The sequence below is a fragment of the Nicotiana tabacum genome, chromosome 1, assembly GCF_000715075.1.
Source record: "Nicotiana tabacum cultivar K326 chromosome 1, ASM71507v2, whole genome shotgun sequence".
NCBI lineage: Eukaryota > Viridiplantae > Streptophyta > Magnoliopsida > Solanales > Solanaceae > Nicotiana > Nicotiana tabacum.
The window spans coordinates 132,406,007-132,419,168 of NC_134080.1; the positions used below are offsets into that span (position 1 = coordinate 132,406,007).

At 38.6% G+C, this 13,162-nt stretch overlaps 1 pseudogene; it reads left to right on the forward strand.

The window, feature by feature from the left end:
- Nucleotides 1–6,308: 6,308 nt before the first annotated feature.
- Nucleotides 6,309–12,498, forward strand: LOC142164037 (uncharacterized; annotated as a pseudogene).
- The last annotated feature ends 664 nt before the right edge of the window (nucleotides 12,499–13,162 follow it).

A 13,162-nucleotide genomic window follows, 5' to 3' on the forward strand; every position in this document is an offset into this window, starting at 1 on the left:
AAGAAGCAAGATGAAGAAGGGTACGTGGCGCCCAGTCAATGAAGGTTAACATCATTTATAACTGAGGTAGAGGAACATAAGATTTTTAAGTTATATTCAACAGTAACAGAGGTATGTAAAATTGGTCACACCCATTCCAGTTATGCCTTGTGAGGGCTAACAGGTATAGTTAAGAGAAGGATGGGGTATCAAGATCCGGCTGGGGTTAGAGTAACCAAAATTGGTAAATGGATTACTTTCATTTGTTGGCATTTTCGAAGGGTATTACAAATGTGTAAATAGATCTTCTTGTGAGACACCCAGATGGTGAACCCTAGAATATTACGATTAGATGTGAGTACTAGCATTCAGGAGATAGGCAGTGAAAGCTTGGATGGGAAAAATATTACCTTAAGTATGGCTCACATCCCTAGTGGAGCGAGGATGTTGAGCAACCCAAAGAGCCATTGGATGGAGCAAAGGGAAGATAATAGCGAAAGAATGTCGTATTGAAGTTTTCACAATAAAAGGGATATACAGAAATATTAGTAGAGTAATGAAAAGGAAGATAAGGAAGCATTATGAATAAGGTGTGATACATGGATGAAAATGGTAGAGTGTTACAGAACCTATAGTCAAATGAAGGAAGAAATGAAAGGTGATGGGCCTTAAGACAACGAAAGAGTATAGGCCATAAGGTTATATCCTCATTTCAAGAAATAAATTCACAAATCTAGCGTGATTACCAAAAGGGAGAATTAAACCCTAGAATAATAGAAAGTAGTATGGACTGGTGAATAAGATAAACTAAATATGAGTAAGGAATTGAGTGATTTGATGATAGTCAGCATCATGCGAATTGCATATTGCATTCCAGCAATAACAGAATGGACAACAGAAGAAGATCTATGATGACTTCAGAAAATGGTCATTCTAGGAGACGCTTCCCTAAAGCAAGCAATGTGAGCAAAGTTAAGCTTAAGAGACTGTATATGCCAGTTACACTAAGTATCACCCTCGCGAGTGAGGCATTTTTTCATCCTTGGTACAGAAATATTGCCGCAAGGCGAGTAGGGATCATCGATGATGTGAAAAGACATAAAAGATAAAGAGGTAACACATCTATAGGTAGATCCTCATGGATTCAACTCTTAGTACTTCCCTAAAGGGGGAATATGGAGTGATGTGGCATTAAGTTAGAATTAAGTGGTTCTAGTGATTATGGAATGGTAAAGGAAGAATGTGATAAATGAAAGAGGAATGAGATGGCACTTATCCAAATCTTATAGATACGCTACGATTTAAGAATATTGTGCAAGCACAACGTCAAGGAAAGGAAGTAAAGGTTCATGCCCGAGGATTTAGTAATAAATAAGGAGCCAGTGCGAGACGTAAGTTAGAACAAAGTAAATAACCCAAGAAAGATTGCAAGGAATATTTATATGAGAATGGGCCAATGAGTAGTTAGTAATTGGTCAGGAAGATCCCAGTTATGGCTAAACAGGAGGTTACAGGCGAGCCATCATATCATGTAAGATAAACATAGTAGAACCCAACATGGAGAATTCAGCCTCGAAGAATATCATTATAATACTTGAAATATATTCAAACAAGCGTCGTAGTAGTTAAAGGTACCGTATGAGTGTTACGGGGGATAAAAGAAAGTGCCACTGGGAAGGCAGTCAAAATATCAGTTCAAAAGCAACCATACAAGCACAAGGGCATGGAAGTAAGCAACTACAAATGATTATATGGTTGCTTCTGAACTGATATTTTGACTGCCTTCCTAGTGGCACTTTCTTTTATCCCCGCAACACTCATACGGTACCTTTAACTACCCCGACTCTTGTTTGAATATATCTCAAGTATTATAATGATATTCTCCGAGGCTGAATTCTCCATGTTGGATTTTACTATGTTTATCTTACACGATCTGATGACTCGTCTGTAACCTCATATTTAGCCATAATTGAGATCTTCCTGACCAATTACTAACTACTCGTTGGCCCATTCTCATATCAATATTTAGCGTAAAGTTTCTTGGGTTATTTATTTTGTTTTAACTCACGTCTCATACTGAATCCTTATTTCTTAATAACAGCTCGGGCAAGAACCTTTACTTCCTCTCCTTGATGTCATGCTTGCACAATATTCTTGAATCGTAGCGTATCTGTATGATTTGGATTAGTGCCATCTCATTCCTCTTTCATTTATCATATTCTTTCTTTACCATTCCATAGTCATTAGAACCACTTAATTCTAACTTAATGCCACATTACTCCATATTCACCCTTTAGGGATGTACTAAAAGCTGAAGCCATGAGGATCTACCTATAGATGTTTTACCTCATCATCTTTGGCGTCGTTTCTCAACATCAATGATCCTTGCTCGCCTTGCAGAAATTCTTCTATACCAAGGATGACAAATTCCCTTACCCGTGAGGGTGACACTTTGCATAACTGGAACACACAGTCTCTTAAGCATAACTTTGCTCACATTGCTTACTCTAGGGAAGCATCTCCCTGAAATACTATTCTCTGAATTCATCATGAATCTTCTTCTGTGGTCCATTCTATTACCGCCGGAATGAAATCTGAAATTCCCATGATGCCGAGTACTTTCCAATCATTTAGTCCCTAATTCATATTTAATTTATCTTGTTTACCAGTCCATACTGATTTATGTAACTATGGGGATTAACAATCCCCTCTGGTAGTCGTGTTGGAGTCATGAACTTATTTCTTGAAATGAGGATATAACCTTATGGCCTATACTCTTTCGTTGTCTTAAGGCCTATCACCTTTCGGCTATTCCTTCATTTGACTATAGGTTCTATAACACTCAACCATTTTCATCCATGTATCACACCTTATTCATAATGCTTTCTTATCCCTCTTCTCATTATTCTGCTAATATTTGTGCATATCCCTTTTCTTGTGAAAACTTCAATATGACATTCTTTTGCTTTTAGCTTTCCTTTGCTCCATCCAGTGGCTCTTCAAGTTGCTTAACGTTCTCGCTTCACTAGGGACACGAGCAACACCAATGTAATATTTATCCCTTTAAGGCTTATAGTTCATGTCTTTGTAGCACTCATATCTGGCTGTACTATTTTAGAGTACACCATCTAGGTGTCTCATAAAGAGATCTATTCGCATATTTGCAATATCCTTCGAAAATGTCAACTGACGTTATCAATTCATCCATCATATCTTCTTATACTACTTTTGTTAACCCCCATAGGGCATATCTTGAAGGGGTGCGACCACTTGTATATACTTCTGTTACTATTGAATATAACTCAAAAAGCTTATGTTCCTTTGCCTCAATTATAAACGTTGTTAACCTTTATTAACTGGGCGCCTCGTACCCTTCTTCATATTGCTTATTTTGCTTATTGAAACTTGTATTTATCTTTTTAACCTCTCATTGTCTTTCACCATAAAGGTGGATAGGCATTCTTGCCTTAAGGCTCCTAATCAAGAGGCTTACACCTTTCAGTACGCACATGATCTGCTGAAGACCTAATACTTACTTATCATAAGCATGATACAAAGTCGAGTTCCTATAATTCAACACTTCCACAGCTATATCTCTTATCGATCATCTTTCTGAACGTAGGCATCGTCTTATTACGAATAAAAATAGAAGCTCGGGACTTGAATTCTTATAAGTGATCTCTACCACACGATCTAGAGTAAGAAGAAAGAGTGACAGTCTTAAATGCCCTGTAGCCTCCTGCTTATAAGTGTGGTGCACGACACACCCATAAACAAGACTCTACTAGACACGGCTTGTAGACTCCCTAGGGCAGAACTGCTCTGATACCACTTTTGTCACGACCCAACCCGATGGGCCGTGACGGGCACCCGGTACCTTACTCAACCGAACACCAATGTAACGTATCTTTCTTATTACATCATTATATACACATGACATACGGGCCTAATAGGCCAACATGATCCTTTATAAACTCAAAACATGGGCCGATCAGGCCGTACAATCTTTTATATACACGACATATGTCTACAAGCCTCTAATAGTACATAAATGTCATAAAGGTCGTGATAGAGTCCCGCCTTACTAAACAATACACGTCTAAATCATACTAACCATACAAGCAACTCTGAAGCAAATGGAGCGCACCAACATCTTCCGCTGAGTAGATAGCGTACTTGGAGGGCTCTCGACCTGTCTATCGAGACCTGCGGGCATGAAACGCCGCGTCCCCCCCAAGCAAAAGGGACGTCAGTACAAATAATGTACTGAGTATGTAACGCACATAAATAAATACATAAGAGACATAAAAGAAATATAGAGTACATGACTCAACCTGTAAGTCTGAATAACTTTGTAAATCATAAATTACTTTTAGCGTCATGCATATGCGTTTGAATATCATGTCGTGCATAGGTACATGTTTCATAACATCATCAGCATCTGAGGGCATCCCATTATATCATATCGGTCACTGTGGGAAAAATCATCATCGTATACCAGCTGATCAGGTGGTGGTGCGTATATAACTCCATAACCTTTCCCATATCCCAATCATATATACATATATATGCGTATATAACGCCGTTTGAATCATATTTCAGCCACTGTGGGCAACATCATCATCATATACCAGCTGATCAGGTGGTGGTGCGTATATAACGCCGTAACCTTTTCCCATATCCCATATACATATATTTACATATATACGCGTATATAACGTCATCTGGTCATGGGTCAATGCACATGAATGCAATGCATGAAAAGTACGTTGATAAAATCTTTCGGAATTTCATAAGACCATTTTGTCTTTGAGCAATATCATAAAGTAAACTTTTTTTTCTCAACTTCCATATTTTTCCGATACCCATGAACAGATGATAAAATATTATGACACCTTGAAATTCAGGAACATAGATATCTCTAATACTTCTATTAATAGAGTTATTTATGGAATTTATGCATTTGCACGTTTCGTTCGTATAGTATGGATCACGCCAAAAGAAAGAAGGGATAGCCTTAACATACCTGGAGTAGAAATAACTCCGTATTATTATCCAGTTGAAAACCTTCGTGGATTGAATTTACAACCTAAAAAAATCGGATTAACCTTCTGCCTTTTCTAAATTCTTGAACGAATCAAGCTTCCCTTTCTTTAAAATTTTGAAACGAATTACGTTTTTTGTTCCTTGAGGTCTTTGAACTAGGAAAGAAATGGAGGATTATGTATATTGCTAGGATTTTTGACGTTATTTTGGTTATGTTTTGTCAATGTCTAAGATTGAATGGAACAAGACTATTTTTGTTTGAAATAAAATTGCTTCTGTTTCCATGTCTTAGCTTTTAAGCCAAGGCAGATTTGTTTGACCTTTTCAAAGAATTCTAATCAAATCCATGGATAAGATCTATATGTCTTTAAGACTTAATTCTTGGTTTACATAATTATCCTTGTAAGTCACCAACTCCTCTACACATGCCACATGGTATATAAGTGAATAGCCATCATGTTGGGTTTATATGGCTGCCACATCATGCTTAATTATCCAAAAACATATCCACTTATTAGTTAACCGGGTAATAATTCGTTACCCGGTAATTAATCTATTACCCGTATAATTTAAAAATTACCACAATTACTTAGAATATTACTCACTTTTCATATACCTTATACACCTTACTATCATGGCCATGTAGTACCTTGTATGGAACTAGTCCATAAATACCGGGTATTTTAGCTCGAGCTGTATTTTACCCCAACATGCCAAACTTCGACAAAATTTATTTTTTTCGAAATTACTTACCCTCTTAGCTTCAAGAGTTTACCCATCACTTATAATCCTTATAGTCCCCAAATAATCTTTTCTTTGGACTGATGCCAATTACCTTACAAAAAATTCAACGTACATTACTGCAGGTGCAACATCGTCGTAACTTATTACTACGAAGCGTAACATCACCGTAATGTAATATTATTGGGTATAACACTGTCGTAACTTAATACTGTAGGACGTAACATCAATCGTAATATATTATTGTAGGACATAACACCATCGTAATATATTACTGCATAGGGTAAAATCATCGTAATATATTATTGCAGAACATAACATTGTCGTAATATAATAATGCCGAATGTAATATCGACATAATATTGCGGGGCGTATCACCAACCCTCGAGGTCTGGGACCGCACCAGGAAATAAAGCAACAACTACACTATCAGAAAAGGATTAGGTCGAGAAGGAGTAGGGAAAGCGGAATATAAAGTCATTATCAATTAACATGTACTCATGTTTCATGTTCTAGTCCTTCGGGAATGGCATGCTCTCAGGATGAATCAGGTCGGAGGTCCTGATTTGGACCAACTGGCTCATCCATTGTTGGTCCTTGTCCTCATCGATGCTGGAGAAGAGAGATTTCGTGGATTGGCATTGCAGCTTTATCAGGCCACCACGATAAAGACAAGGGCTGTATAGCCTGATCAGATGGTTGAGGGTAAAAGGCATCCCCTCGACGTGGCTCGAGAAGTATCTGATCAGATTGATGATGTGCCCAAATGAAAGATAGGTCTGGCTAAGCGTTACATAGTATTATTGGCAAAAATCAAGAATAACTGGATCTATGGACCCAGAGATGAATCTACAGGACCTAGCGTGAATGGTTAGGTGTACACGTTTAAGTACCCTGCCTTATGAGTGGTGATGTCCTCTTAAGGGGAAGGGATAACCATATCTTTGTTATCCCAGTTGTAGTCCTTTTTCACCTGCTCGAGCTCACTTTCAGTTATCAAGCACATGTATTGATATATAGGATCCCATCGTCCTGGTGTCGACGCAGGTTTATCAATCTTGAAATCAGATGTTATTTCGCATGGCAGGGGAATACACTCCTAGATGCAAGGTGGCACCTCCGTTTTACTTCTGGTCGGCCGTGATGATGAAGAGGCTTTTTCTATTTGGGGAACAGTTTTAGCTCTTTTAGCCATTATTGTTTAGATATTCAAGAGAAGAGAAAGAGTTGATGATGAAGTATGAACTAATTGAGAGAAGGGTGAACTCAGGAAAATTGAAGGAGCTAATGAAATTTTTAGAACAATATGAGAAGTAAAGCTTGTAAAATTGTGAAGTTGGACTATTTATAGAGGTCACTTAAGCGTAGTGGGGAATCCAAATTGCCGACCGTCAGCCACCTCCAATTAATGACTTTGGGAACTGAACGAAAGGGACCTTTCAGTCACTTCATTCGTTGACATCACGAGATTGACATCAGGATCAAGGCGTCAGAGCATCGAAGATCAAATCGTTTCTTATAGACTAACTCTAAGAAATGCGAGGACTATCTGTATACGATCGAAATCAGGTATGCCCGATATTCCGGGCTCGAGGGGTCGCTTTAGGCCCGAGTTCCGGTAAGGTCGAGTTCGAGCTCGATTGACTAGACTCGAGCTTGAAGACAGAATGTAATGCTCGAGGATCGAAGTACGCGAGGAACATCGCAGCCAACCACGACCAGCTCCGAGACAGCGCCGTTATGAGTTTGTTAAAAGAAGGACAAGATTCCCCTCACGTCTCCAAGATCATGGCGTAAATTCTGGAATTGGTGTGTACAAATCAGTACTAATCCGTACTAGGCAGTTATACAGTTGTCCCAACACTGTAATGGAAATGTACCTTATTTAGGGTTTCCTCTATTGTATAAAGCGAACCCCAATCATTTTGTAAAGATCATCTAATCATTGGCAAAGTATATACTATCCAAGTTTTCTCGCTCATTGTTCATCAGAACTGTCCTTTAGCTCTGTTGCTTTTACTTTTTTGTTCTTGCCTTATTGTTCTTAATCAATCTCGAGGTCACTAGGCTCAAGGTCGATACTACTTAAGTAATACTTGATTGATTCATTCATTTTTCACATTTATACTTTATACTTTTTGATTATTAATCGGTATTGAACTGAATCACGTACCTTTAAAATAACAAATCAAATTTAATTGTTACTCGTATTTTCAAGGTAAACAACAACGGAATAAGTTCAATCTAATACTATAGTTCTTTACTTAAATTTTCACCAGTAAATTTAATTTAGTGTTTTATTCTATACGCTAAATAATTTTCATCGGTTTTCAGTATAACTCTCTTAACTGAATTAGTAACATATATTTATGTCTTCCTTTGATTTTCTGCACTGTGTGATCATCTTCAACCCAATGGGCATAACGAAAACAAATAGGAAGAATTACTCCGCTGCATTTAGTTGGAAATTACATTCATACGTATTATTCAATATGATTGTGGATACCATACAGCAGACCAGCAGCCTTTACTGCAGATATAGTGGTCTAAGCATCCACATTTAGCAATCAAAATCCACAACTTTGTATTGGTGGATGTAATTGAAATCATTCCTCTATTTCCTATTTTATCTCTTAGAGTTGTAACTTTCTCACGTCTATGTGCTAATCCTTGTAATCAAATCAATCTAGATCAATTAATTTAATCCTAGATATCCCAATAAAAAATTACCTCATAATTTAATTTTTCCTAATGTTGAAAGTTACAGATCTCCGTTATCCAACTTGAATCAACCTAATATACTTGATTTATCAAAACCAAAATAACCTGCCTGATTAATGCTTGATTTCACATTAGCATGTAGGATTCAATCGCTTCTTGACCGGAAAATATGCATCGCTTCCGCTGAAACAGATTTAAAAATTAAAAATAAGTTCACAAATACACCTCAAATGGAGGATCGGATGCACAAGGGGAGGGGTAAAACCTTGAAAAGCAACTTAAAGTAATTAATCACCCATAGTGTAGTTTAGTGTTTCTTTTCTTCTTTGCAATAGTGTATACGGGCTTGCCCGATTTTATCATTATTTCGAGGTCAGAGATATGCGTCAGGGTCAGCCTCATAATAGATCAGACCTGAACAATAATGGAAAGACGAAATATTCGTAACCGGTCGTAGATCACGGCGAACATCTTAGAACGGATCAAATCAAGGGCGGTTATTTGTATAAATCATGAGATTTACATCCGTAATTAGAATTAAACATCAATTATGATTCCTCTAGTATATAAAGAGGGATCCCCATCATTTGTAGGGGCTCTGACATTCATATAGATCAAGCCAATATAATATTTCTTTCTTCTGCTCATCAGCTTACTGCTATTTAATTATTGTTCTTCAACTGTTCTTGCTTTACTATTCTTGAGGGTTTATCAAGATCGAGGATGCTGTCCAAATATCGGTTTGTTTTATATTCTTATCAATTTCATTACTTATCTCTAAATTAATCAATTGGTATTAAGTGAAATCACGTATCCTTAAAATCACATTACAGGTTTAATTGTTACTCAATTTGTAGGGTAAACATTTTCGCGCCCACCGTGGAGCTAAGGATAATAATGACTGCTTAATATTTTAGCCTTCATAACTCACACTACCTTTACTCTTGTTCTTGTGAGTATTTTTTATTTCAGGAATCAACATGTCAAACTCTCAAGCAGTACCTACACACACTGACACCAGCCTTGGTCTTCATTGCAAAAACGTGCACGTAGTCGCCCTGGGAAACGAAGTACCTCCAGTCAACCCCGATGGATCACATGCTGTAAATTCAATCGATGTCAATTCTCATGCTGCGAACCATGAAAATTTAGGAGCCGACCCTGAAAATAGCGTCCGCAAAGACGCCCGGGCAGCCGATCAGAATGCATAGAGCGGTGAAGAAGGCGGGATTAGCCTTCGAATGATATATGAAATGTTACAAACTGAGGAGGCTGCAATAACACAACTCTAGAATCGGGCACCAAGCAGAATTGAGCTCGATACATCGTAGGAAGTTGTTCATTAGGTCGAACCGATACAAGAGAAATTGAACAATAATGGATTTGGGACCGATCCCGTCGTTATGAAGATCTCAAGGAGCCCACGAAATGGATAAAATCATGTGAAAATAAAATAGAGGCTAATGACAAAAAAGTAGAAACGTACAACATACGAGTTGACCAAATACCGAGGAAACCCACGATCCTAAAGGGTTTGGCTTCGAAGAAATTCGTGCAAAAGCATTTTCCTCAAAGTGCGGCTCTAAATCCCATTCCTAAGAAGTTTCGTATTCCGGACATCCCCAAGTACAATGGGACTATCGATCCGAATGAACAGATCACTTCGTACATATGTAAGATAAAGGCAAATGACTTAAAGATGATGAGATTGAATACCTTTTGCTAAAAATATTTGGAGAAACTTTGTCAAAGGGGCAATGATATGGTACCATAATTTTCCGCCCAATTCCATCGATTCTTCACCATGCTCGTCGATTTGTTCATAAAGGCACACGCCGGAGCAATAAAGTTGTGACTAGGAAGTCGGACCTCTTCAAAATTAGACAAAAGGACAATGAAGTGCTAAGGCTATTTGTATCTCGATTTTAGATGGAACGCATGGACTTACCCCCGGTTATCGATGATTGGGTTGTCCAAGCCTTTACTCAGCCTCTGCACGAGCAAAGTTCAGTAGCATCACGTCCACTGAAACATAATTTAATTGAATATCCAGTGATGACCTGGGCTGGTGTGCATAATCGGTACTGGTCCAAAATCAGAGTCGAGGATGATCAGTTAGGAGCCCCATCCGGTTCCGTTTATCCAAATAGATCCGAAGGCAAGATTCGAAGGGACCTCGATAGAGAGCCCCGATGAAACAGAGATCGGTACCAAACTTATAGTGCAGATCGTAGGAACAACGTATCAGGACGTAATCCCATTCGCAATGATCGAAGGAATGATCTAGATCAGAATTCCCGAGGGCTTATGAGTAAGAGTGGCTTTGATAATCATGTTGAGCCCAAAGAAGCGCACGATTATCGGAGTATAGCTTCAGCATCGATGCTTCAAGTATTGTGTTAGCCATTGGGCAAATCAAAGATACTAGGCGGCCTCGACCCCTACAGACTGATCCTGCTCAAAGGAATCAAAATCTAACATGCAAGTACCATGGAACCCATGGTCACAGAACAGAAGAGTGCAGACAACTAAGGGATGAGATAGCTCGTTTATTCAACAAATGTCATATTCGAGAGTTCTTGAGTGACCGAGATTTTCCAAATATCGTTTTTATATTCTTGTCAATTTCAACACTTATCTCTGAATTAATCAATTGATATTAAGTAAAATCATGTATCTTTAAAACAACATACAAGTTTAATTGTAACTCGATTTTTAGGGTAAACAAATAGCACACACTCTTTATCCACGCGTACGTTAATAATAAGAAAATGTGATCCTACCCTAATACTAAATTAAATTAAATTAAATTAAATTATTTCAGTAAAATTCAACAAATATGGTGAACTACTGTATGAAACTGAATTGGACCAAACCAGAAGTATTAAGAAAAAAAAAAACGGAGTTGCCATCTGTTATATTTGTTCGGTATACATATAGAATATGGGAGACAGCAGAAGCACACTAGCAAGTCTACTAGGACTAGCGAATTGAAATGAAATGAAAACAAACTTGTGATAGTGTTGGTGGATTATATTGGACCGCCTTGTGGGGACTAATGTACCTCTTCTCCTATGCTCTTTATATATGTGCCTTTTCGCATACGCGCGCTTTTCCTATCCTTCGAAACATATATAAATAGTTTTTTAGTCCATGCTTTCTTAAGTCGTGGTTGTAGGATATATTCAACTGTATAACTAGCTATGGCAAAGTGTATATATAGTTCTTAACATTGTCTTCTTTCTGTTATTGGGTATAGGAATATGTGCAACCGCAAGAACCCTCATCGATCTTGATGTTGCTGTTGGAGCCAACGTTGGCGCCTATGCTGGTGGCGGTGGAGGAGGTTCAGGTGGAGGTGGAGCTGTAGCGGGTGACCATGGTGGTTATGCCGGAGGAAGTGGTGCTGGTGAAGGTGGTGGCAGCGGATATGGCGCTGGAGGGGAGCCAGGAGGTAGATATACTGGTGGAGGCGGTGGAGGTAGCAGTGGTGGTGGAGCTACGGCAGGTGGAGCACCTGGTGGTGGATATGGTGGAGGTGAAAGAGCAGGAGGTGGCAGTGGCTACGTAGCTGGTGGTGCTTCAGGCGGTGGATATGGTGGTGGAGGCTGCCACGGAGGTGGTGGTGGAGGTGGTTCTGCAGGGGGAACAGGAGGAGCATCAGGTGGCGGATATGGAAGCGGTGAAGGTGCCGGTGCCGGTGCAGAGGGGCACATGGAGGAGGATCCGGTGGAGGCGGTGGAGTTGGAGCCGGCGGAGGAGGAGCCTATGCCGGTTGTAGTGGACATGTAGGTGAATATGGTGGGGGTGAACGAGGTGGTGAAGGGGGTGGACATGGTGGTGGCTATGCTCCTTGAGAGCTAAAGGATTTCCTCTTCTTATCTAATATTGTTAAAAATAACATGATCAAACATTCAAAGTGCCTGGTAAGAAGAGATCTATTTTATGAACGCAAAACTGTTCAGCAAAGAAATTAAAAGTGCACGTAATCTACGTGTACTCTTATTTCTTTTAAATTTAATGTATGAAAGATTTCTATATAGATGTCAGTGCAGTTTAGCGCATTTTAATGTAAGAAAAATGGTTTGGCAAATCCTGTATAACGCAGTACATTGTGCATGCATTCTATACATGGTAACAATAAATACGACATTGGATGATCTCAACATTACAGGTGAGAAGAACATAAAGAATGCTATTTCAGGAGTAATAACTAATGAATGAAAAAAAAAAAGAGGAAGATGTTTCCCGTAAAGTAGTAGTATACTTCAAAGAACAATAGGAAAAAAGTTCCAGTCAAATTAACCCTCCAAGTTATAAGGAAATAAAATTATGCGCTAGAATGATTCATTTGGTGGTTTACTTATGCAATATAACATCTAAACTTTCAAACTCCGGATAATAATGGGTATATTGTTGTTGTATATACCGTTTAAACTTGATAAATCTAGCATGACCTCAATAGGGATCAATGGAGGCATGGCAGTTCCAATTACGAATTCCTCTTTTCAAGGACCAATGTTGATTAGCTGTGGGTAGGGTTGGAAAATGGGCGGCTCGGGTCGGATAATAGGCAAATAAAAACTGCTAATGTAATAATGGATAAATTATCAAATTTGACCCATATTTAATACGGATAGAAAATGATTAGAGCTGTGAATATAGGTTGCCCGGT